Raw genomic sequence first — 6,000 nt, forward strand, 5'->3', positions numbered from 1 at the left:
TTACAATTATATACACGAGTGCATGTATTTGCCTCCCTCTTATATAGTTTTATAGGTCTGTTGTGCTTTATCCTCAGCTACTCGCCCCTCTCGCTATCAGCTTCAGTCCTCCCCTCTGCCCCCTGCTGTCTTACCTGAGCACCTACTGTATCAGCCCCCGTCCTGCCCTGCAATAGGGCACCGCATGCTCAGGACGGGCGATGTCATTGTAATCAGCTGCTGTTTTTAAAGATTAATTCTAGTGTTAATAAACCGACTCCTAGATCTTTATCCTCAGAAATATCTTACGTCTTAGCTGTTGTCTCCCAGCTCTTGCTCCTGCTTTGGTTTAATAGACAATTCCACCTAAAATACAGGTTCTTCTACATAACGGAGCCACTTGAAACAGTCCATTCATCTCTATGGGAGCACGCTGTGTACATAGCGAATGAATAGACTCCCCATACAATCTCCTTGTGGATTATAAATTAAGAATATCTTATTTAAAATAAAGATTTATTTTATATTAATAAATTGGCAAAAAAAAAAAGTTTAGGGATTTTCTTTATTTAATTAAACTATTTAAAAATCTGTGTGTTGTTTTTTTTTTTTAAATTAAATAAATCCAGTAATAGTTAGAGTAGATGGGGTGCTAGGGAACTTACATAGACTGCCACTCTTAGGGTCTGTATATCTCTCATTACCCTGGTTTCCCTAGCCCAGGGGGGCGGGTAAAACCCCTGCTAATAGTGAGACCCAGCCAGGCTGTGTGCCACTAGGATAGTTGAGGAATTTTGGGTGGGAACGCTGTTTGCTTTTAATAATATTATGTGTTTATTGCGTATAGGGAGGGGCTGTAGACTGCACCCCCTAATAGTAATGAAAGGTGCCATCATGCTGAGATTTTAAAGTAACATACACAAAAAACAGAGTTTTGGTGCCCTGCGTCCCAGCTGTGAACCCCAAAGTGTTAGGGGCCTACTCAGTGAGGTGACCTTGACGCTGGTGGGCAGGCCGGTATCATTGGCCATTGATTTGCTAACTACCTCTGATATTCTATGTAATAAATTTAAATGTGAACAGTAATGATGGCATAGTGCATCTGCAACTCTGTTTCTTGTGTATGTGTTTATTGCCTCTGCTTTACCAATCAATTCTATGGTCATTCTACATGTAGTGCAAGTGCTGAAAAACACATTGGGAGCTGTACCAAGTCTTCTAAAGCATCAGCTTCTACCTATCATTTTATAGAGTGTACTTAATAAATACTGTCTATATGAAGGAAAAGAAAAACTCAAGCGCTCTCTAAGAGGGTACCCCAAATACCCCAGAAATATAGTGTGGCCTTGACACAGCCGTGATAAAGAGCCCAGCTCGAAACGTGTCAGCCAGCCCTGCATGCCACCTGATTGGAACTACTTGGAGGATCTTTGAGTGAGTTTACCTGAAGGACACCGGCCCAGTTAGAGACAAAGGGTAATTTCCGGATTTACCCTGAGTGCAAATCTATGCTGAATACCATCTGCAATCTGGTACGGTGCCTATCAGGCCATTACTTCTTGTTACAATTGTACTCTCTCCAGCATTTGCTCCATACCAGACCTCAATATTTATGCATCTATGCACTTTACTGTTTAATATTATTTACCTTCTTTGCATTAACATTGAACTCCCGACTGCATATTAGAGCCCAACTCCTATAGTTTCTGCACTTTGTTTGGTTCATATCAGAGCTTAGTATTTATACTACCTGTTTTATTATTATCATTTATTTATATGGCGCCACAAGTGTTCCGCACCACCTTAACAAGTACATAAACAAATAGGGGACCAGTGACTTACAGTACAGTACAGTGCATTACAGGACAAGGACATGGATAATATACATTGCTCCATTAGCGACCATAACACCCAGATAAGCAACAGAACATAAGCAGCCAAGTGTTAGGTGCCCTGGTGGTGAGTAAGAAGAAGATGAAAGTAAAGTAATGAGAAGCACAAGAGGGCAGAGGGCCCTGCTCATAAGAGCTTACATTCTAAAGTGGAGGGGCAGTGAAACAGGGGTGACACAGGTGGGGTAGGCGGGGAGGAAGGAGCATGGAGCAGCAAGATAAGATGATAGCTGGAAGGCTGTGATGAAGTAGGGGGTCTTGAGAGCCCGTTTGAAGGCTTGTAAAGAGGAGGAGAGTCTGATAGGGAGAGGGAGAGAGTTCCAAAGGTGGGGAGCAGCAAAGACAAAATCTTGAAGGCGGGAGTGGGAGGAAGTAATCAGTTGGCATGAGAGGCGGCATTTGTTGAACGAAGAGGGTGGACAGGAGAGAAGGGAGATGAGATCAGAGATGTAAATGGGAGAGGAGTGTGTGAGGGCTTTGTATGTGAATGTGAGAACCTTGAATTGGGTTCTAAAAGGGAAGGGGAGCCAGTGTAGGGCTTGTAGGAGAGGGGAGGTAGATATAGTATGTTTGGAGAGGACGATGAGCCAAGTAGCAGCATTGAGCACAGACTGGCGAGGAGAGAGGTGGGATTTGGGGAGGTCAGATAGGAGGAGGTTATAATAGTCCAATCTGGAGATGACCAGTGAGTGTATGAGGGTTTTATTGGCATCCTGGGTGAGAGAGGGTCTATGCACTTTATCTCGTGTATATTGCTCACCTTGTATTACTACTGAATTGTCGGCTCCATATCAGAGTCCAACTTCATATGCCTCATACACTTTATTTGTTGAACATCATATATATTTTCCAATTGTGCAATAGAATATTTGTTTTTTTTATCTACCTCAGTATGAAATCTTGCATGAATAGAAATTATTTTAGTAATTATCATCTTTGCAGAGAACGATCTCTTAAACAGAATCACACAATATTGTGTAAGTTTTGTCTCTTTTTATGATGAAAACATTTTGAGACACTGAACATCTCATCATTGAAGGGAAGTATTAGCATTTCAATGTTACTTAACGCCTAAGCTTTGGTCACCAACTTCTTTTTTGTCTACACTGTCTATAAGCTGATTGCTATGGGAAACTTCCCCACTATTTAGAAGGTTTGATACATTTCTCCATTTCAGTGCTAGAAAAAGAGGTGGATACAGTTGCAAATGCAGCCGGTGCATGTCAGCCGCAGTTTAGCAGCCTGTTGGTTAAATTGTAGTAGTCGGCGATATAATCCCTGCTCCTGTTATCCTGTAATCTCAGGGGATGTTGTCATTTCAGTAGAAATCTGCTAAACCCGTTCATTAAATTGTTGCAATATCATCAGGGAATAGATGACACACTAAGCAACGCAACACGGCTGTCACAATCCCAGAAACGTCATCGATGTATTGATTGACCATTGGCCAAGTGACAGCATTAACACAACACTAGAAACTAAATATGTGGTTAATTGTTCTACTCAAAACCTCCCCCACCCCTCCCAATAGACACCACTTTTCTTTTGCATTTTATCTTGTAAATAAATGTAAAATTGTGACAGGTGACATAGAGACATTTTGGAAGAATAAAAGTTGAAGTTTTGCCGCAGAGGAAATAATAGTACAGCGGAAATGTACATGTACGTGTATGCTTTTGCTTTTCAAAGAGTCTTTTATTTTACGGAAAGTAGCTTTATTACAGGAGCTCAGCCTCCCGCCAGCTTTTGGAAATTACGTCAACTCTTTAGTCTTTTGACACAAACTCTCAGCATGTTCTATGAAGCCAGCAAACAACATAAAGGCCCTTATTAGATGATTATTAGCAGCGGTATGAATCAGCGCATTCAGCAGAACCTGAGAAAAATACCACTATGGACAACAGGGCTGGATTGATATTTTTGGCTCCCCTTTCCTTTGCCCCCCTCCTGTACCTTGACCTCTCCATGGCCCCATCTATGTAAAATAATTGCATGGGATTAATGAGCCCTACTTCCGCCCATGATTAGATATTTGCAATGTGTCAGTAGTGGGACACTTGGAGCGGGAAGACAGCTCCCACCAGGCATGTGGTTAGTGCAGCTCTGTCATGACTATATCTATAGGGCCTCAATGGAGATAAAGAAAAAATATGTTGGGCAGTAATATCTCAGGTTTCAGGGTTCAGTCCACCAGATTCCACGTCCACTGGTTCCAGTTCCGTATCCTAGCACAACTCCAGTTCAGTGGTTTACATCCAATACCGCTAGTGTTTCCTGGCCGCTAGTATTCATTTAATGAACAAGAATCTAACAAAGACTCCTTGTTTCCCCTCCGCTACATTTAAGCCCAAGGTGGTCTGGAGACGGATCTACAAAAACCTCAAATCGTAAAACCTGACTAAAACTCACCTGGACAATTTTGACACTACTGGGAAACAAATGAAACGGTCATACATGAAGGTTATGTGTTATAAGGTCATATGTTGTATTCAGTCAATTTTTTATTTCAGCTTTATTTACAATGAGGGTATAATGAAGTACTCTCATTTTGAGCGAAAAATCCTAAAGGCTAAGGCACTGATTCAGGTCGGGTCGGTTTTCATTTTACCCCGGCCTCCAGGCCGCTTGCTAAGCTTCCTGCTCTAATAGAGCAGGAAGTTCACTACTGATATCACGTGTGATGTCAGTAGGGACGCCCGCAAATGGCAGGAGTTCCTTCGGGAACGCCTCCGTTTGTGCAGCCACCCCCCCCTCCCCGCCTAAAAAAGGGGACGAGCTGTCGATCAACATCGACAGCCGCCCCATCTTGTAGCGAGCCCCGGAGCTAGTGATTTCTCACTTGCTCCGGGGCTCGCACGTGCGCTCTGCCCGGCCATCGACCCGCTCGCGAGCGGGTCTGAATCAGGCCCTATATCTCTTTGACAAAGTCCAAAAGGATGCACATATATGACAAACATCTCAAATGGCAAAGCACAGCACACTAGTTATCTTAGATCAGATTACCAATCTTCCATCTACACATAATGAATATTGTCAGACTGATGAAAGAAAAAGATGCCCCACTCTCATAGGATGGCAGTTGTGAGCAAAGTCAGACTGAGCATTGCACAGATTATAATAGTTGTCCAGTGCAATAGGTATGGGTCAGTGATACAGATATAGGGGCCTATTCAACAACACTAAAATAAAGTTTTTAAGGACATTTTCCTTAAATAACGTTATTTTGGTATTCATGTAGCCACTTAGCACAGGAGATATCACAGATATCTCCTTGCTAAGTACCCCTGCGTTAATTTCCACACTCCCCATACATTAGTACATTAGTATGGGTACATTAGTATGGGTACATTAGTACATTAGTATGGGGATGTGGAAATTATGGTATTCATCAAATTCCGAAAATTATAAATTTTCGGAATTTGATGCAGTTACTATTCGCCACTGTGAGGTGGCGAATAGCAGGTGAAACTTACCTGTATCCGCGTGTGCAGGTCCCCCGACGAGTCCCTCCGGTGCTCTGCTCCGTCCTCAGGCTCCGGAGGCTGGTCTGTCATGTGTGCTCCCCAGCAGAGCACAAGAAAGTTTAGACAAAAAAAAAAAAAAAGTTTTTTTTTTTTCTAATCTGTCATGTGGTCTGCCGGGAAACCACATGACAGCGCAGCAGGACGGAGCCGGAGGCTGCTGCGCGGACAGGTAAGTCGGGGGGGGGGGGAGGTGAGCGGAGGGGGTCGGGGGGGTACACAAACTTAACGCATCTGTAGGCAGTGCTGCGCATGCGCTGGTTTTACAGATGTATCAGCGCATGCGCAGCACTGTTTCCAGATGCGATAAGGTAGTGTAGGCAGGAAAAGTATCTATTTCCCGAAAAGCTGTCATCGCAAAACTGACAGGTACCGGAATAGATACTTATGGAGAGGAGGAATGATGAATTCCACCTATAATTAGCTAGAACTCCATGAGAGTTCTAAACCTAATTATCTCTAGAGAATTTTTAGGTTTAATGAATAGGCCCCATAGAAATGTTTATCAGTCAGTTTACAAACTAGTTACACCAACAAGCCCTTATGTGGAGATGATATAGTTCTACTTATCTTTTTACCTAGAGTCTATTTACCAAATTATGTTTTCA

The sequence above is a fragment of the Taudactylus pleione genome, unplaced genomic scaffold, assembly GCF_031769625.1.
Source record: "Taudactylus pleione unplaced genomic scaffold, aTauple2 ptg000927l, whole genome shotgun sequence".
Lineage (NCBI taxonomy): Eukaryota > Metazoa > Chordata > Amphibia > Anura > Myobatrachidae > Taudactylus > Taudactylus pleione.